The following is a 21,856-nucleotide window of genomic DNA, read 5'->3' on the forward strand; positions in this document are numbered from 1 at the left end:
CACATTAATACACAATGTAATGTGTCATATATAACATTAATTAATAGGGTTGCACAAGAGTGTGTGGAGTGGTATTTATTTTACATGCGTGCATACACACACACACACGCACGCATATATACCCATACATCATCCGCAGCCCTTTTAATGCAAGCATATAGAAGGTTTTTGGCTGCTGCACCTTGGCTTTCAACGACATCATTATCAGCGTTGTTTTATGACACATTTGCTGTAGCATACAAAATCCCTAGTACAAAAAAAAGCATTGAAAAGAGGACTAATTGCTCTATAATTTATAATCAAGTGGCTTCTCCAACCTATGCTTCTTTATCTTAATAACCATTCATTTCTGTCTGCTTAATTTATTGGAACTGAAATCTTGCATTTGTTCCACGTTCATCTTACCCCTCAGCTAACCTTGTTTCTGTTAATAACCTACTCCTTTGTGTTCTCCTTCAATTACCGAGTAACAAGGTACCCCCCAAAAACTTTCTCTTTCCTGCCTGTTACTTCAGTGGAGTGTAAACTTCTTTTCTGCTCAGCTTCCAGCATAAAAATATTTCTCCTCCTTGAGTAGATCTTTTATTTCTTCCATTGAGAGGGAGGGAGACGAGGCGGGGGGGCAGAAAAAAACCCTTGTAAATGTAAGTACATTTTTTATTTGAAAACGTAGAAGAGAATTATTTATTATTTAAAAACCGAGGCGGGGAGAAACTCCTCTTTAGCGGGGCGTTCAACTCTTCATCCCCCTCTCCTTTGGTTCCTTATGAAATAATAAAATACATCACCCTGAACTTTATGAACAAGTTTTTTGGGGGGTTTTTTTTTTTGGCTTTTTTTTTTTAATCAAATGGATTAGAGTTATTAACCCAGCCTCACATATTAAAGAGAGTTTGCCGAGAGGAACAAAATAGATGACATTTAGGGCAAGCAAGTTTTCTTCATTTGAACAAATGGAGAAGACCCAGGTGCACTCTCATTGTGAGCCAAATGAAATACCCTCTTATTCATTTTTGCAATAATAACTGTATTCCACAGACTATGCTTTAATTGTAAATAATCCCTCACATTCTTTCAGTGTAAACTCTTTAAGGAGTCATGAATTTTATTTATACTCTCTCACTCTTTGAGAGTCTTTTGTTTATTTGCTGTTTAGTTCTTTGTGAAATAACACTCCCAGAAGAAAATCCCCCTCTCTGCTTAAGGAATTAGCCCAGAGACAAAAGCAGAGAATTCTTTAAGCCTTGTTTTGTGCTAAGAGAAATGTTTGACATTTCTGTGGAGAGGTGTTTAGTTTGGATTCATTAGGTCTTAGGGACTCTTTTCTCTTTTTTGGCCTTTCAGTTTCTGTCACTGTTTTTTTTCTGTGTTTGGTAGACTGAAGAGAATTTACCAATGTGTAATTAGGTTTCCTACATTTGAATAGCAAAATCCAGTTGTGTTTTAAATGGGCAAGCTAAGCCTTCCCCTCAACCAGCAGGCCCAAACCTGAAACCTGCTTTGTGAGCGGACGAAAAAGCGGCAGAAGGAAGATAAAGACTTCCCCAAAGGTTATTTAATGCTTGAAATAAACACCAATGCGGCGCCAAGAGGTGCAACTCCAGGAGCGGGGGCAATGGTGGAGCTAGCTGGAGGCTAGACCGAACACTGGAGTTTTTAGCTGAGAATTTGGTGACGCGTTAGGAAAAATGTAATCCCTACACGCGCCACATTACTGCTACCACTGGTGGAACGGCACCAGTGGAAAATGATCGCTCCAGATTTCACTTAGCATAATGCCCCATACAATGCCCTGTAAGGGCCCCATCTTCCCTACATAGAATCTATGAATCCATTAACCTATGTAGGGAAGACGGGGCCATTACGGGGCATTGTATGGGGCATAACGCTGAGTGAGATCTGGAGTGATCATTTCTCACTGGTGCTGTTCCACTAGTGGCAGCAGTAATGTGGTGCATGAAGGGATTACATTTTTACTAACGCATCACCTAATTCTCAGCTACAAACTCCAGTGTTTGGTCAAGCCTCCAGCTTCCACCATTGTTCCCACTCCTGGAGTTGCACTTCTTGGAGGTGCAAGAAGAGCAAGATGTACAAGTAGACCTCATCTGACCAGGGCCGTTATCTTGGTTATGAAACACAGATATATTCTAATCTGTCCAATTGGAACCAATCTTGTAAACAGCACGGTAGCAGATAACGATCCCTGCGGCTGGAGCTGGGAAGGCTTCCTGCAAGAATGTGACATTTCAACCGTTTTCCCTGTGCTGGATTGGGGAGAAAAGTCCAAGTCTCAGAATCATTCATGACCTGTAAATCAAAACTGGATTGGATCTATCGGAACAGCTTGTTCTGGATATTTCAACATGTTTCACTTGGATTTAATTCTTTGTAACATTTTCCTTGTGTTCTCTCTACATTGTGTTTCAAAATGAAAAATTGTTTCATTCTGAAACACAGAACGTTTTTATTTTGAATATGTTAAAATGTAATATTTAAAAAACTTCAAAACTTTTCTCCATTTTTTCCTCAGCACCCGATTTCTGCCCCCCACCTTCCAGTTGACCTTTCCACCAAAGAGTTTTACAGTTTAAGTCTATCATCATTTTCCAATGAAAAAATATTCTTGAGGAAAATTCTTGACCCGCTCTTGTAAGTAATCTTGCTCCTAGACTATTTGTGGCAGACAAGAAACATTAAGTTCTCCTGAAAAAAACTGGGTATAATTTTACCATTTGTCAAAGGACAGTAGCTTACACAATAAAGAAGATTACATTCAACTCAAGTATAACCATATACTTTCATGTACTTTCATCAAGGTAATTTTGACTCCAGATCTCTGCCAAATCTTTTTTTGTCAAATATCCCCTTGTGTTGAAGTTTATAGTCCCTGGATTAAATGAGAACGACATTTTTAGCAACAGGTCCTCAAGCATTTCACTCAACAAAGCCTATGTTTGTTGACCTTAAAGGCATTCTTCAAGACCTGCTTTCCAAGTCTTTTCTTAATAGGAGGAACTTAATTGTTTAAAAATGTTTATCTGGATTCTCTTAGTTTCTCTCTCCATCATTAGTTTTGATTGCCGAAGTTATTTTTAAACTGAGTTCTGCCAAATATACCGGATTCATCTGGCAGAAAGACTTCATGCAACAGGCAACACTTCAGAAATGTTCTAGAAGAACACATTTCCTGTGATGCCAAATGTACGGTATTAAATATTTCTGGGTGTTGTGTGGATTTTGACAGAATTCAGCATCATGGTGAAATATCACTTCATTAGGCTTTGAATCAGGCCCCATATTAACAGGTAAAGAGATCTACTAAGATATGCATCATTTGTGAAGTGCACTGAAATTAAAACTGTGGATCCCCTTTGAGGAACAAAAGATGTACAAAGCCGCAGTTCCACAGGAGAATCGTTTTTTCTGCTTTTAAGCAGAATCCCCTTTATTGTGGCATATACTTCCAGGAAACGTACAAAAAACCCTGGCAAACAATGGAAAAAAGCTAGTTACAAATGAATTTTCTTTGTAACACCATTAGTTAGTGGTTGGCATGTACCCTGAAGCATAATTGTTTATATCCCTAATTTATGTTGTTATCCTGCATAATGTAACTGAGGATGTTCTCATTATCCATATAAATGTCTAATAAATCCTTTTTTTAATCCTGCTAATGCTTGCCTCAAAGATATTGTATTTTGTGGCAGTGAGTTCCATATGTTAATTATGTGCTATGTAAAAATGCATCCTTATGCTCCAAGATATAATTTTTATTAAAAATTCTCTCATTAGAATATTTAAACAAACTCATTTGGACATTAGGCATGACTTTGTGGCACCTTATACACAAACTAATTTGGACAGGCTTGAGTCTTCATCATTTTGACCTTGGGCATACCGCTGTTGCATTCATGTACTCCAATGTATTAGCTCACCAGTTAGCCAGCAAGAATTTTCCCTATCAATGAAGGTGAATCCAGTGAGATATATAGGTATAGATATAATCATAGAATCATAGAAATTCAGGGTTGGAAGGGACCTCAGGAAGCCATCTAGTTCAACCCCCTGCTCAAAGCAGGGCCATCCCCAGCTAGATCATCCCAGCCAAAGCTTTCTCTGAAAAACTTCCAAAGATGGCGATTCCACCACCACTCTGGGTAACCACTTCCAGTGTTTTGTCACCCTCCTAGTGAGAAAATTCTTCCTAATATCCAACCTAAACTTCCCTTGCTGCAACTTGAGCCCATTGCTGCTTGTTCTGTCACCTGCCCCCACTGGGAACAGTCCAGCTCCAGCCTCTTTGGAACCTCCCTGCAGGTAGTTGAAGGCTGCTATTAAATCCCTTCTTAGTCTTCTCTAAACTAAATAAGACCAAGTCCCTCAGTCTTTCCTCATAAATCATGTTCCCCAGCCCCCTCACCATTTTTGTTGCCCTCCACTGGACTCTCTCCAATTTGTCCACATTCTTTTTGTAGGGATGGGCCCAAAATTGAACACAGGAGTCCAGATGTGGCTTCACCAGTGCTGAATAGAGGGGAATAATCACTTCCCCATCTCTGCTGGCAGCTTTCCTACCAATGCAGCCCAGTATGCCGTAAACATTCATGGCAATGACAACATGCTACTGGATCATATTCAGCTTATTGTCCACTGTAATCCCCCGGGTCCTTTTCTACTGAGCTGCTGCTTAGTCAGTCGGTCTGCAGCCTGTACCGGTGCATGGGATTGTTTTGTCCTAAGTGCAGGACTTGGCACTTGTCCTTGTTGAACCTCAGGAGATTCCTTTTGGCCCAATCCCCCAATTTTTCTAGATTACTCTGAATCCTAGCCCTACCCTGCAGCATGTCTACTACTCCCAAGCTTGGTGTCATCTGCAAACTTGCTGAGTGTGCACTCTATACCATCTCCCAGGTCACTGATGAAAACATTGAACAAAACTGGTCCCAGGACTAACCCCTCGGGCACTCCACTTGATACTGGCTGCCAACTAGACACTGAGACATTCATGACAACTCTCTGAGCCCAGTGCTCCAGCCAGTTTTCTGTCCACTTTACGGTCCATTCATCCAGCCTGTACTTCCTTAGCTTACCTGTGAGAATCCTGTAGGAGACTGCATCAAAAGTCTTGCCAAAAATGAAGATATACCACATCCACTGGTCACCCTGCATCCACAAAGCCAGTCATCTCATCATAGAAGGGTATTAGGTTGGTCAGGCATGACTTGCCCTTGGTCAATCCATGCTGACTGTTCCTAATCACCTTCTTCTCCTCCAAGTACCTAGAAATGGATTCCTTGAGGATCTGCTCCATGATTTTTCCAGGGACTGAGGTGAGGCTGACTGGTCTATAGTTCCCTGGATCCTCCTTTTTCCCCTTCTTAAATTTGGGCACTGTGTTTGCCCTTTTCCAATCATCCAGAACTTCTCCAGATTGCCATGAGTTTTCAAAGATGATGGCCAGTGGCTCTCCAATCTTATCAGCCAACTCCCTCAGCACCCTCGGGTGCATCCCATCTGGCCCCATGACTTGTATATGTCCATCTTTTCTAAATAGTAATTATTTCACCATTGTCAGCTGTGTACCTCCTCCCCAAAACTGTGCTACCTATTTTTTATATATATATGTAATGACCAACACTTTCACCAAAAACCTCATTCTATGAGCAAGTCCAATCTGTTCAATGCCATCTGAGATATATCCAGTCAAATACATCCAATCTTAACATTTCAGTTTGGGATGCTAATTATTCTTAAATCATATTTTCAACATCATATGTAATTCTAGCATAACATTAACATTATTTGTTATTGTTCATGAAGAAAATGTTATAATGATCTTCATACCTTTTAGTAAAAAGACCTCTGTAAATACAAGGCTTAATTCATAATATGTTGTGTCTCTGACATATGCATTCCTTTTAGGATACTAGCATTTTATTTTTCACGGTATCCAATCTGTATCTTATCCTTCCCCTCACACTAAGACTGGAAGACATCAAACATTAAAGATGAAAAATGTCATTATGACCTATATTATCAAAGAGAAGCAAGGATTGCTTAGGGCGATGTCTTTTATTGGACCAACTATGTACTTGGGATAAAGTTAGACAAGCTTTTTCAGAAACCTGATGAAGAGACCTGGTGTCTTGCATTTGAAAACCTGTCTAACTTTATCCCAACTATGTAGTTGATGCAATAAAAGATATCTCCCTAAGAAATCCTTGCCTCTCGCATTATTTCTGGACCATCACAGCTACCACATCATTCTTACATTACTGTATTATCAATTAATTCCTAACCACAGTATGCTAATAGCTGAGATCCTCAAATCTATAGTGAAAGAATACAATTTACTTTCCAAAGGGGATTGCCGATGGGAAAAACAGTGCCTTTCAGATGTCACTTAGAGAATTAATAAAAATTCTTCAGAACATCCTCAAAACATACAGAATGCTTCTTTATTGTTACTGGAAGCAGTTTATTTATACCTTTCATTGCAGCACGGACCATAGCTTTTTAATGAGAAGGAATTACATCTAATGTTATATTTTCCAACAACTTTAAATGCTGTTCTTGTCTGCTTCTTCACATACAGACCTTTATCACTGAGTAAAAGTTGAATGCTTGTATTTTTTTTATTTAAAGTGGACAAAATAAGAAAATCAAATATTTTATTTACAAGATGAATGAGAGAGTTTGGAGCACTGTTTTTAAAAAAGCAAAAGCACTGTACTTTATAATGGGCCACTTTGAGGAAGATTACAAGTGTTCATTTGAGGATATTGTTTCAGATGTGATCATTATCATTTGTTGGTTTCCTATTGTTGCAAAATAAGGACTATTTTCTTAAGTTGACTGTCACTTTTGAAATGGAAATCATGATGAATTATGGCACATTTGCCTTGCTATGCTTTATCAAGCTCATTACAGATGATACATGATCTGAAGCTAACAGAATGAGAGACAAAAACAACACAGGAGGCTTCTCTTCCTTATCTTTGTAGATATGAAATGAAATTATCCTGTTTTGCTTGTTGCACTAACTGACCACCAATTACGGAAAGTCTGGACTCGCACACTGCAGTCATGGTTTTCTTCCAATTAGGACATGGCTTGTACCGTGAAATATCATGGGCGCTGTTATTCCAAAAATTCGGATAGTCGCTGTCGCTAATATTTCATTCTGAATTACTTTTGGCATGGCCCATATATGCCGAACCACTTCTCATACAAAGATAGAGTCAACTGCAGAGTTTTGACCTTGCTCTGGAAGTGTGGAAAGAGGATTTCCACTAAAGTAACCACATAAGACAAGATATTTCCTAAGACTTCTAGATGTTGATGCATCTTATACTGCAAGCCAAAGCCTTCATCCAAAAAGTAAATGACTGTGGTGTTGCTTTCAGGCACTTACTACTTCCATAAACACATTTCTGTTGCAACTTGAATAAACTTGCTATATCAATAAAAGCAGTAAATTTCAAACAATTGTTTGAAAGAAAGGCTACCTCACGGGGTTTCAATATTGGAAGGAGTTCTGCCTCTGTACTCTAGCATCAATTTAATATTTGGAAAATGCAGATCCTGATAGAACTGGCTGGAAACATCTGTTTAGGGCTGCTTCCTCATATGGGCCATGATTCAGAAAAGCACTTAAGCACATGCTTAACTGCTATCATATGCCAAAGTGCTTTCCTGGACAGTAATGTTTTTCTAAATTGGAGGCTAGAGAAACTGGGCCAACACCAACTGAAACCACTAGAAAAAATGCTCTTTGACTTCAGTGGAGTATGGCCCTACCTGCCCATCCACGTGGTATTTATACAGTACCCAGCTGGTAAAATAGAGTATTGTGCAAAAAAGTAATGAGTAACTGTACTGTAAAGAATGGCCATTATTTCTAAAGGTGGTATCATTTTTTTCTCTGCCTTTAATAGCAGTTGTGTGTTGGATTTGGATGAACTGTGGGCTGTGAGATATAATTTTTAAAATTCTTCTTTCCTTTCTTTTCCCACTGGTATGACAAAAAATATGGTACGTTTCCCTGAAAACTCTTGAGCCCATTTTCAAAGTTGTGGCAAACCTCCTTTTAGTAAGTCTGCCTTGACATGCTATCTTTAATACAGTGAAAGACTGCACAGTTTAAAAGCTCCTGAAAGGTGATTGCTGTCCTTGAAATAGAAAGTCTAGTTTCAATTTACAACACAAGAAGCCCTTGCAGTTTGACTGAGATACATTAAGTGTTACAGTACGATGGCATGTGATGATCCTTCTTAATTGTCTACAGATTGACAGTCTGACATATAATCCTGGAAAACTGGAATTTAATTGCTGAAAATGGCATGTAGCACAATCACGCTGCCCCACAGCAGGTGACTTCCTTATTTTAGGACTAAAGTATTATGCAGGTTTGTAAAGGGCATGCTTCTCCCCTACTGCAAGGTGGTCGGCAATATTGGAAGAGAAATCGTTAACTAAGGTCTGTGAAATACAAGAGAAAAATCACTGCACTCGCCTGAAAACTCTGAGCTCATTGGTCACTAATTTGGCCAGACTTCCCATGCTGTGTGCCAAAATGAAGTGTGGCTACTATTATATGGAAGTGTTGCTGTGGTTTGGTTCACATTTGTAGAGCTGTGAAAATAAACTTCTTGCACTCGATAAAAATTGTGGGGGAGACTGTGCAGTCTTTCCATTCAACTCACAAAATACACACAATTGGTGTGTTTATCTTGATAGTCGAATAATGGAAGTGAGTCCAACATGAAACTGGAAGCCAAGAAACTTGTTTTATTCCCAACTTTCACACACAGTCACTGAGGGCCTCAACCAAACCAGTTAATTTGTCTTAGATTCCCCACCTGTAAAATGGCCTTATCTACAGATCCAAAGTGTCATAGGATGTATTAATGTTTGAAAAAGTGTTTGGGGAAACCAGAACCTGTGGGACTTACCTCTAGGTGTGTAGCGAGCTCACTAGATAATGAGGAGGAAAGACACTAAAGATTTGCAAAATAGTCTCAGTTTCTTGATGCCAATTCTCATGCAAATCATTGTAGGTAATTAGCAAAGGTACTAGGAAGAAATGCAGTAAAAGCTTATACATTAAAAAATGACTGTTATTTTTTTTTTTACACTCAAGTGAAAAATTAATCAGTGTATAAAAAAGACCTAGCATATTATAAAGCGAGTGGCTTTTTTGATCGAAACACTGTCTTGCAACTAAGTTGCAGAGAAATCTAGCAAACAATATCCCAATGATTTTACTTCTCCTGTACTAAATGATTGGCATAAGCAATCCTTTTGTCCGTTAGCCTGTGGTGCAGAAAAGTAATGATTTCTCACTCTCCCCTTAGTTAAGAGTTGCATCCTAGGTGCTGATTTATGTACACAAAATGCTAACGTGGTCCCTCCCAACAAAACACAACAAAAAAAGATTTTCTCCAGTTCTATAACCTCATTTTTAACTTTTCAAAATTGAAGTAGAACTTCACTGACGCCAAGAATCAGCTGATGCCTTCATTTTGTTTTAGTCAATGAACAATAATGACTAACCACTGAAACTCACTCAATGCAAAAGATCCCATGTTGACAGATATATAACATATGTTGTATGAAAAAGTTATTACAACTTTTATTACTTGTGACAGGTGGGAATGGGAAGAAAGAAATACTATTCCATTTTAATGTTTTCTTCAGTGTATCTGTTTGCATTTGTTTAATCTTATGTAACATGTCACTGTGCGCTCTGTAAATCCACTCCTTGGCATGCGCGGGCTCTCAGTCTTCCCAGAAAGTTCTGAGTCACTGCTTCATACTCTTCTTGACAAGGTAACAGGGTTTCTCTGTGCAGATCTGTAAGTTATTCTTTTACCCTGAAACTTCCCCACTCAAGCATAACCCTCGGCTGCCTTGTAATGCATCCTAATTGTACAGAAAGCTACACCTCTTAATGAAGGGATATAACCTTTGTTTCATGTGCAGGTTGCTAATCCTTTTATAATAGCTGTATTATTGTGTCAGATAAGGTCAGGTGTGAGTTTTCATTTTCCTTTCTTCCATTTACCAAAAAAAACCAACACCTTCTTTATGGTTCTTGTGTTGTAATAAATAGTGGAGGCCAACACATTACAAATGACTGCATCTGTACTTGTGTCCATAGGCAAAAACCAGGTGGGTACACATGTTTACTTTCACCCTATGATATCCAAACATACACCTTGTCAAAAAAGTGCTGGAAGGGACTTCAGGATGTCATTTTGTCCATTTCCCTACTTTGAGTGAAGATCAAATATACCTAGACCACCCTGATAGAAGATATTTGTTCAACGTGATCTTAAAAACCTCCAAGAACAGAGATTCCACAACTTTCCTAGATAACTCCTGCCAGGTCTTAACTAGTCTTATAACTAAGATGTCTTTCCTAATATTCCTAACCTAAAATTTCCCTGGCCACATGTTACATTTAACACTCCCACTTCTTCTTTTCCATCTCCACTGAAGGGAGGACAATTGGTCACTTTCCTCATTTTAACAACTTTTTAAATAATTGAAGACTGATAACTATGCCCTTTTCCATATTTTCTTTTCTAAACTAAACAACCCCAATTCTCCTTCCCTTTCCTTGCAAGTCATGCTTTCTGAACCTTTTATATTGTTTTCCTCCTCAGACCTCTCTCCAGTTTTATCTAGATCCTGAAGGGTGATGCCTAAAACCAGACCCATGACTCTAGAGGATGCCTCACCACCACTGAGCAGAAAGGAATAATCATCTAATTTGTCTCACATATAACAATCCTGCTAATTCATCCTAGAACGATATTTGCCTTTCCTGGATCACCATATTCAGCTTAGATCAACTATAAGCCACAATTCCTTTCAACGGTACCATTGGGTAGTCAGTAATTTCCCATCCTAGATATGTGCAATTGGTTTTCCTTCAAGTGCTGTAATACTTTACATGTGTCTCTATTGAATTGCATCTGCGATTTTTTCATTCTGTCAAGATCATTTTGCATGCTAATCCAGTCATCCAAGGTGCTTGCAACCCCTCACAGCTTGGTGCCAGCATCAAATTTTATAAGTATACTCTGTATTCTCTCATTGAAAAATGATCCATTGTTAATAAAAATGTTGAGTAGTACCAGACCTAGGACAGACTCTTGAGAGACCCCATTTGATATGCCCTCCCAGCAAGGGGCATAATAATAACTCTTGGAGTACAGTTTTCCAACTAGTTCTGCACCCACATAATAATAATTTCATCCAGACCATATTTCCCTAATTTGTTTATGTGCCTGTATTAAAACAGAAGATATATCACATCTACTGTTTCCCCTTGCTCCTTTCCCATTCTGCTAGGCCTGGCTGCCAAAAAATGAAAATTAGGTTGCTTTAACATGATTTCTTCTTGACAAATCCATGTCAGCTCTGTTGTATCCCTATTATACTTATTCTCATTTACAAATTAATAATAATTTGTCCCTTTATCTTTTCAGGTACAGAAGTTAGGCTGACTAGTCTAGAACTCCACAGATCCTGGTTTTAACCCCCTCTTAATAAGATGTTTTCTTCAGGGACCTCACTTGCCTTGCACAAATTCTTGAAAATAATCATAATGCTTCGAAGACTACTTCTCATAGTTACTTCAGTACTCCAGGATAAGTTTCAACAGCCCCTGCTGATCTGACTCCCTCTAACTTACCTAAATACTCAGTTCTTCCCCCGTTTCTTACCTATTCCTGGCCTCCTGTGGTTAGTTTTTAATGTGTTAATCATCTTGTCGTGAATGCCTTTTCTTCTGAACACTGAATCAAAAAAGTGGGGCCTCTCTCTTTTCATTTGCTGTTTTCTTGCCTTCTCTGTTAAGTAGCAGGTCTATACTGTCTTCAGTACATATCTAATATATGCATAGACATTTTTCTTATTCTTTTCTGCCCGTTCCTAATTGTAACTTCTTTTGTTTCTTTGCCTTTCTGATTTTTTCCCTCCTGGTTTGTGCTATTCATTTAAATGCCAACCTAGTCTTCTGTAGCATGTTCTGAATGAATCCTTTCTAATTGCCAAGCCATTGAAAAGCACCAAATCTAGCCATATTGGTCTCTTACTACCCTACGTATGGTTCCTCTGCATCAAGGTAATTTAACCAGGGTGCGTCTGCGAGATGTTAAATGAGCAGTAGACTAATGCTACTTCACATTAATGTGGCAGGCAAAAACCATGCTAATGCATGAATATGCAGTAGCATTAGTCTACTGTGCATTAGTGTCACAAAAAAGCATGCAACGGCATTGCTGTGCAGTAGCACCAGTTCCAGCACATGAAGTTAGTACCTGTAGTACAAGTACTATACTTAATGCATTGTAACTGCGGTGCATTACTAAACATATAGACACATCCCCATTGTACTTTCAATATCATTTGTTAGAAAACACCAGCTCTCCTGAATAACTCCTCCCATTAGAAACTCCCTTTTTCCCTGCCCCCAGTAGGATCTCGTCTACCAATGCCATGAGTTTATTGGAAGACGCATTTTTTAAATCTATAGTCATCGTTGTGTTTTCTCACTCTGCCTTTTCCTTAAAGCTATAAGCTGTGCCTTTGGGGGATTACTTTTCACCAAATTCTTTTCCACATTCAGCTTCCTTCATCAGCTCTTCCCTGTTTTCCAGAACTTAATTGAAAATGGTTGTATTCCAGTTATTTCCTCCACTTTCTAAAACAAAACGAGGTGTCTCCAACACAGTCTAAGAAAGAACTGGACAGCTTGTGTTCTATCATATGGCTTTCCCAACAAATATTCATGTAATTAAAATCCTCAGTTACCACCAGGTCCTGTGAAAAATGCTTGTGTTCAAAAAAATGCCTTAGTTGCCTGTTCTTGACTCGTTGTCTATAGCAGACCCATGTCATAGAATCAAAGTTTCCTGGAATTTGAAAAGACCTCAAGAGACCCCACTGCAGGGATGCAGGTTTCAGTGCTCCTGAGCCATCCCAGACATATACCAATCTAGCCTCTTCTTTAAAATCTCCAAAAATGGAGGTTCTACAACTGTCCAAGGTAGCTTGCTCCATTGCCCTTACAGGTAGGAATGGTTCCTGAGATTGAATGTAAATCTGTTTTGCTATAGGAGTAAATTCATTGTGCCCCTGATTTTCCCACTTTTTTTCTATACACTAGGAGTGTCTACACAAGACACTATTGCACAGTACCTTTTTGCTACTGCGCAGTAGTGTTGGGGGGCACTGACTGTGATGCGATGCTACTGCACAGTAGTAATGAGCTACTGTGCAGCTTGTTGTTACTGCATAGTAGCATCAGATAAAAACCATGCAGGGACACTACTGCCAGTTACTGTGCAGTTGTTTAGCACTTGGCTACACAAGTACTAAATGACCGCGCAGTAACAACTGCACAGTCCACTGCTCATGTAGACATGGCCACTGAGTCTTTCCATAAGTCTTATTCTCTCTTCTTCCTTGACCTTAAAACAAGTATATACTTCTTAATATATAATGTGACACCTCCTCCGTTTAATTTCTCCTGCCTTTTGTTCCCTCTCCTTCCCACCTTTATGGATCTAGTAAGCACTGGTGGCTTCATTTGGAATCTGCCTCTCCTCAGTCTCTTCTGTTCAGCCAGATGACAGAAACTGCCTTTTTGACATCAGTATAATCCTGTAGGCAGGTGTCTATAGGACAGATTTTGAAGGTCAGGTTTATCATCAGAAATGTTAAAGATGCTAATTGTGGGTGTCCTTTATGTATGACTATACAAAGGAAAATGGTATATCCCCATGTGTAGGGATTTAATACCACATCTTATTTCTCAAAAAAAAAGAGGAATGGAAGAGCTGATGATATTCTTCCACTTCATTCCCTAGGTCTTCTTCCTTCCTAGTGAATTATGGAAGCTGGTGCCTAAATTATGTAACCTCACTGTTATTCTTGTTTAACCTGTTCCCATCATGAACTTATCAACTCACACTACATTGCATAATGGCAAAGCATGAGCACAGCTGGGAGTGAGGAACAAAGGTGCAATTGGCTGGGTTTCAGTCCAGCCCAGTGTTGCTTCTGCATGTAGCTCAAATCTATTCCATCAAGACAAGCTATAGGCTAAAACAAAATCATTGCAAGGCTCTAGTGCGAGTTTACATGACCTTATGGCCTCTTTCTTTTGTGTTTTAGCTACCAAAAAGTAGAATCCTTGGGATGAAAGTACTGTCATGAGTTCAGAAAACAACAGAGAATCCATTGTTACAGATTTAACTCTTCCAACCCCTAGTGCAAGCTGTAAACAGGTACTCCTAGCCTAAACAAAAGTTTCTTATTGTCCCAAAGCATTAAGCCCACTAGCACGCTGTATTTCTTCTGCAGTGTACTTCCTGGATCAGAAAGGATGTAGTTAGTGTTAGTCTAAAGGCAGGTGGAGGATAGAACAGGATGGCACCTTAGAGAGACTAACTAATTCAGACAGGCATGGCAACACCCTACTTTGGTTAGATGGTATAGCATTGGGAAATTAGGTTGTTGCCTACAAAAGTGCATGCCTCTGAACCAGTTAGTCTTTAAAGTGCCACCCTGCTCTACCTTCTCCTTGTATCAGAGGTCTTTACAGTCTGGAACAGTGATACTCAAACTTTTTTGTACCGGGACCCATTTGTAAACATGGATGACCAGTTCCAACCCAGTGCCCCTCACTCCCAACCAGGGCCAGACATAGGTATGGGTGAGCCGGGTGACCGCCTGGAGCCCAGACAGAAAAGGGGCCCGAAAATGGTAATTTTTATTATTATTATTATCATTATCTTTGTCAAAGCAGGAGTTGATACTAAAGGTGTGTCCAGGGCCACCAGAAGTGTAGGTATGGTGCTACTCCCAGCCCACTGCCCCATGCCTCCAGGCCCAAGCCTCTCAGTGTGTGGGGCAGGGACTAGGTGTGTGGGGAAAGGTGAGGTGTATGTGGGGCAGCCCCTCGCAGGCTGGAATTCAGCCAGTATGCATGGGAAAAGACACGGTTTCCCATGTTTTTCTCCTTTAAAGGAGAATCCATTTTTTAAGTTTGTTCGTGACCCTTTCATATATTTTTGTGACCCACTTTCAAGTCATGACCCACAGGTTGATAAATGGTGGCCTAGAATAAGCCTCACACATTAGGGGTTATGTTCAAGGAAAAATAGGCAGTCAGCTTTGCTACAGTAATACAGTCAAGCCCTCCTATTTATTCCCACAGTAGATGGATGAGTTTACGCCTATTGCTGTTTTTACCCAATCAGTGTTAATATTAGTATTTACTAAAATGGCAAAGAGTTTTCCAGCAACCAAAAGTGGGAAAAGAACCAAAAGAAAAATCAAGGAATGACGAAGAGTGGGGGAAAAAGTTGGAGCTCAGAATGCCATAAGACCTTAAAAACAGTAAATTATTTTGTATCTAAATGACCGTAATATGTGTTGCTTATTGTGTCTACTGCTGTGCAAGCAAAGCCTAATGTGACACTTAGATTACTTGAATAGGTTTTGTTAATAAGGCACTTTTCTCTGCATTTTTTATTTCATTTTAGAATGAAAAGGTTTCCAACCATTGCTACAGGGAGAAAAACAAACATTTTGTTATTATTTTTGTTGTCTTTGAAGTGTGTGTGTGTAACGATATTTATATGTGAATGTATGCATACAGCCACACATCCACATACACACATATACATACATATATACATATGTGCTTATTATTAAATTATGTCATATCTGTGCATAAATGCTGTATACATATGCGTGTAGAGAACTAAGTTTGATTCCTGACTTGAGGGCTTTGGATACTTCCTAAATTTACGGTCATGGTCCATGTGGTTACCAGTGACATAGGGAAATGTAGGAGAGATGTCCTGAAAGCTAAATTTAGGCTGCTAGGTAGGATGTCCATGGTAGCTCCGAATGCTCTGAAATGTTTCCAGTTCCATGCACAGGGCCCGAGAGACAGGCAGAGCTCCTGAGTCTCAATAATTGATAAGGCAATGGTGTAACGAGAAGAGGTTTAGGTTTCTCTGAAACTGAAACAGGAGAAACCTGTGCCAAAAAGGTGACCTCCACCTAAATCAAAATTGAACCAGTCTGCTGGCACTAAAAATGTTAGTAGAGCAACTAAAAACTGGGGGAAAGCCAACAGGTTTGGAAGAGCACACAGGCTGGATTGTCAACCCCAAAGGGGACGTCATTCAGATTCTATGCCGTCTTGAGGAAAATAGAAGGAGAGTAAGAAGTATAATGGTAGGTAAGTGGACAGATAAATCAAAACATCTAGCATCCCAGTCAAACAGCATGAGCACTAATAGGCACTGAGCAAGGACAGTTTATAAGTACTTCTACACAAATGCCAGAAGCCTAAAAATATAAGATGGGTGAACTAGAATGCCTGGGATTAATTAAATGGGGACTTTGACATAATAGACATCTCAAAGACCTGGTGGAAGGATGATAATCAATGGGATACTGTTATACAGGGTTACAAGCTATGTAGGAAACACGGAGTTGATGTGCAGGTAGAGGAGTGCCACTGTATGTTAAGGATAATGGAGACACTAATGGCATAAACATCTTATCTGAAATGAAATTATTGTAGCTTCACTGTGAGTAGAAATTTTGTACTTGAATGAAAAGAATATAGTACTAGGACTGTACTACTAACTGCCTAATTAGGAACATGGAGGTGATAACAAAATGGACATTAGAAAAGCTTCTAAATTGGGACAAGCAATAATAATGGGAGATGTCAACTCTTCTCGCATAGACCGGGTATGTAAATAGCTCATCAGGCCAAGAGGTGGAGATAAAATTTCCAGATGTGATAAAGGATCGCTTTCTAGAACAACTCATCTTGGAACCCACAAGCAGAGAAGCAATTCTAGACCTAGCCCTGAGTAACATACAGGACCTATTTCAAGATATTCGTTGGTAAGCCTCTCTAATAGTGACCATAACAACCATATTCAATATTTGAGTGAGAGAGAGCATCCAAAAGAAAAAAAATCCACCATGTTGATATGCAACTTTAAGAAGGGAAATTACACAAAAATGAGGAAGTTAGAAAGAAGTTAAAAGGAGCAGTCAAGAATGTAAAATGCCTCCAGGCAGCTTGGAAACTGTTTAAAATTCCATGTTAAAGGCTCAGGGAAAGTGTATACTACAAATCAAAAAGGTTACCAAACAGTCCAATAAAAATCCTTCATGGTTTAATATCAGCGTTCAGGAAGCCATTCAAGGCAAAAACCGCATCCTTCAAAAAATGGAAGGCATACCTAAATAGGGAAAGCCCACAAACTCTGGCAGGTCAGGAGTAGAAGTGAAATAAGGCAGGCCAAAACAGAATTTGAGGAGCACCTAGAAAAAGATGCTGAAGTTAATCAAAAAACATTTAAAAATACATCAGAAGCAGGAAGCCAGGGGGAGAATTAGTGGAACCATTAGATGATCAAGGTGTGAAGGTGCACTCAGGGATGATAAAGCCATAGCCGAGAAGTTAAATGAATTATTTCTATCATTTTTTAACTGGAAGATACTGGGGAAATTCCCTTGCTAAATCAATCCTTTCTAGTAGCTAGGTCTGAAGAGCTGGACAACAGTGAAATCACAACAGAGGAAGTTTTAGAACAAAAATGATTAATTCAATGCTAGTAAGTCACCAGGACTGGGCGGCATTCACCTAAAAGTTCTTCTGAAGGAACTCAAAGGTGAAATTGCCGAACAGTTGCCAGTCGTATTTAATCCAACACTACAACTGGCCTCTGTGCCAAAGGCTTGTGAAGGCTCCAAACTAATGAGTCTCACTTCCATCTCTGGCATGTTGGTAGCATCTATAATCAAGAATAAAATCAGTAGTCATATGGATCTGCTGGGTAAGAAGAGTCAGCATGGCTTTTGTAAGGGAAATACTGCCTCACTAATCTGCTGGAGTTCTTTGAGGGCATCAAGAAGCACATGGACAAAAGGGATCCAGCTGACATAATATACTTGGACTTTCAAAAAGCTTTTGACAAGGTGCTTCACCAAGCACTTAAAAAAAAAATGGGATTGGAGGGAAGGTTCTTCCATGGGTTGAAAGCTGGTTAAAAGATAAGAAGTGCAAGGTAGGGCTAAATGGTCAATTTTCAGGGTGGAGAGAGGTGAAAAGTGGGGTCCTGCAGGGATCTGCGCAGGGTCCAGTTTTGTTCAACATTTTCATCAATGACCTGGAAATGGGTGTGCACAGTGAAATCTCCATGTTTGCAGATGACAGCAAAGTATTCTGAGTAGTCAAATCTGATAGAGAGGAGCTGAAGAAAGATCTCACCGGACTAAGTTAGAGGACAAAAAAATAGCATATGAACTTCAGTGTGGACAAGAGCAAAGTAATGCACATGGGGAGAAATAGCCTCAACTATATGTATACAATGCTGGGTTCTCAAATAGCTGTTATGACTCAGACTTTCACTTCATATACAGTTCCCCTGCAGAATAGTTTTCATATTCTAACCAGTAACCACAAACTGGATCTGCAATCACAAACCACAGTCACCACATAAACCCAGGCAGATCTTTGGCATAAGAACAAAAAAAGTGCCAATGATCCATGTAGCCCACTATCGCATCTCTGACAGGAGCAGGAATGTATGCTTTAGAGGGGAAGCACTGAACCAGATATATCTAGTGATCTACTCCCTATTCATTATCTTCTCTGGCTTCCACCATTATTGGGCTGGAGATGACAAAAGAAGCATCTGTTCAACAGCTATTAATAGATCTATCATCCATGAATTTGTTGAGTCCCTTTTTAAACCTGGCTAGGCTATCTGCCTCTACCACCTCCTGGTGCAATAAATTCCACAAGTTAACTACACATTGTGTAAAAAAGTCCTTTTTCTTGTTAGTTTTGAACCTGTTTCCTACTAATTTCAGTGGGTGTTCCCTAGTTCTAGTATTCTGGGGCTTGGCGAGCAACACCAAGTTCCCTGTCACTTTGTCCACATCCTTCACGATTTTATAGACCTCCCATATTCCCTCTCAGCCTTCTCCTTTCTGAACTGAAAAGTCCTATCCCTTTTAGTCTCTCTGAATATGGCAACTGCACCATAGGCCTGATCATTTTGCTTGCAGTTCGCTGTACCTTTTCTAATGATGTTATATCCTTTTTGAGATGTGGAAACCAGAACTGGATACGGTATTCAAGAGGTGGGGGCACTATAGATTTGCATAATGGCATGGCAATGTTTTCTGTTTTACGAGATGATAATTTTTTCATTTTTGAGTCTGCTCCAAAATGTTTTAATCAGAATGCATTGGAGCGTGTTGAAAAGTTCCCTGGACTCTTGAGCTGAAATACTGGAATGAACATGGCTGATTGGGTCAGAAGGTGGGGGAGCAGAGTTTTGTTACTAATTCTGACTTTAAGCATATTTAATCGAAAATTCCTTGTAAAATCAATGAGCTATTCTCCACTGAGGCCTTTGGGAAGGCATTGGTTTAGCCTTCTAACCCCTCTTCTTTCCAGTTTTCCTATCATTATCTAATGATATAATGCCCTTTTTGGAGGTCTTTCAAATCAGAGGAAGAAAAGTAATATTGAATTGCTAGGCAACAAACACAAAATAATGGTTTAATCCACGGGTGTCCAAGATATGGCCCAACAGCTGGATAGTCCATGGAGCTTTAAAATCTAGCCCACAAGACTGCCTGCCACATGCAGCACACACTGGCCCTGTGCACGGCATATCTAGCACAAGCCGAACTAAACTAGCTTCGTCCTTCACTGGGCCGTACCTGGATAATAATAATTACAATAATTATTCCTCTTGTTCTGGAGCATTGTGACTGCTCATCCTTGCCACTCCCTACCCCAAATAGAGGATAGAGAAAAGGAGAAGTAGACAAGAAATGAAATAATAACCAAGCCCTACCCACCATCAGTACAGCTGCAGACTAGAGCCACTGCACTAGCGTAATGGAGAGGGTGAGCCCCTCAGCTGATGTAAAAATCAATGTATCGCTAAATTCAAGTGAAAATACAGCATGATTAAATGGAAGCGACAACAGCTTGGTCCGTGGAAGAAAACAAGCTATTAAGGGTCAGAGTTCGAGTGCTCTAAGCCTAGCTTGGTTGTGGACTTGGGAAAGCAATGACCTTGTCTTAGTTGTTCCCTATGTCGTTGAGCATTGTGCCTGGTAATGGGGTGTGAAGGTTGTTCGGGCAGTTTTAAGACTATATTATACAAATACTTGTATAGGATGATTAGGTAGGAATGATCCTGCCTTGAGCAGAAGGTTGGACTAAGCTCCTCCCCCGTCCTGCTGAAAGCGGGGGTGGGAAAAAAAAAGAAAAAGACTTCTTAAGCAATGAAAGAGGATGTGTCGGCTAACATTTGCACATTGCTTTGAGGATATAAGCAACGTGATTATGTATGAATGATATGAAGTCAAATTAAAAATGGTAACAAACCAACTTGTTCTCTAGGAAAGGCCTGAAACAATGGACCCCTGGAGCTGTTTTCAGACCTCCGTCTGCTTTGAGTAACGCTAATATAGCCTCCCTAATCCCACAATCCTGTTGCTGACATTCCAGTCTCATGCATAGCCATTGGCAATCTTGGAACGTGTGTCCGGTGCATTTTTTTGGTTGAAATGCTACATCTGGCTTACTTGGCAGATATTAATATCCCTCTGGAAAGGACAAACAAAGTGAATAAAAGGAATCCTAAACACACCGTGTAAGGGATTACTGAAATACTGACCTTTTTGTTTCCTGGGCAACTGAAACCATATCTGTGGCCTCTGACCTTTGGGGAGTTGTCTCTACAAGAACCCTGGCTACCAAAGAGTTAATGTATGCAGCCTACTGTAAGTATTTGGTTAATTTGCTTATTAAAAACATGAAAAGCTTTTGGCTCTTTGACACCCAAACAAAAGGCAAGCAATTGAGTGACTTTTGACCCAAGCTTATCAGATGACTGGTGTAATGCTGTCAAACCCTCATCACTGCATGCAAGTAAGGTCACATTTTATAGGTGTTTATGACAGTTTAAGGTTCATACTGCCTATCTTTGTCAACACTAGAATGATGCAGGTCAACTGGCTGGGTTAATGAGGCTGAGTACCAGAGGAAAAACATGGGAAAGAGACTAATATCTAAATTAAAAATCACATTTTAAAGAACCTGTAAAACAAACAAGTTGGAACAAAGGCTAGAAAATCACAAGCCACTTGAACTGGATTGAATGCTTTGATTTTCTCTGGTATAATGTGTACTTGGGAGTTGATGACTTTCAACTGGTGAGCCCTACGAGGGCAATGCAAAACTGAATACAGAAACGTTGCAAAAGAGTTGTTGGCCTTCCCTGCAGTTTCCTTTCGCACCATTTTATAACCAAAAAATGTGTGTCCTTTCCTGAAATGTCACCAGGAAGCAGTACTTTCTCTTCAAAAAAGTGAAAACTAATCAATCAAAACCTATCTACACAAAACGATCTCATTTTGCAGTGCGAATATTTTATGAAAAATGGACTGTTCTTAAATTTCCAACAAATATGAGCATAAACTCTGATTTTGAGCATTTCACATTCTTTGGGGAATACTTGTGCGGCATCAAAGCAGCACAAAAAATAAAGAGACCATATATTCAGAAACTAAAACATGTTTTTGCTGATGTATTTAGAATGGTATTTTTCAACCTGTGGTCCACGGACTATGTTTAATGTGTCCACAAGAGATGACTATGATAAATCAAAAGAATGTGAATACCCATATTTCCAATTCAAAGGGGCCTGCACCTCCATGCAAAATTTCCAAAGAGATCTGCACCTCCATTCAGTTTTTTTAGAGGACTGCA

This window comes from Crocodylus porosus, unplaced genomic scaffold (assembly GCF_001723895.1).
Source record: "Crocodylus porosus isolate Cpor-Errol unplaced genomic scaffold, CroPor_comp1, whole genome shotgun sequence".
Classification (NCBI taxonomy): domain Eukaryota; kingdom Metazoa; phylum Chordata; order Crocodylia; family Crocodylidae; genus Crocodylus; species Crocodylus porosus.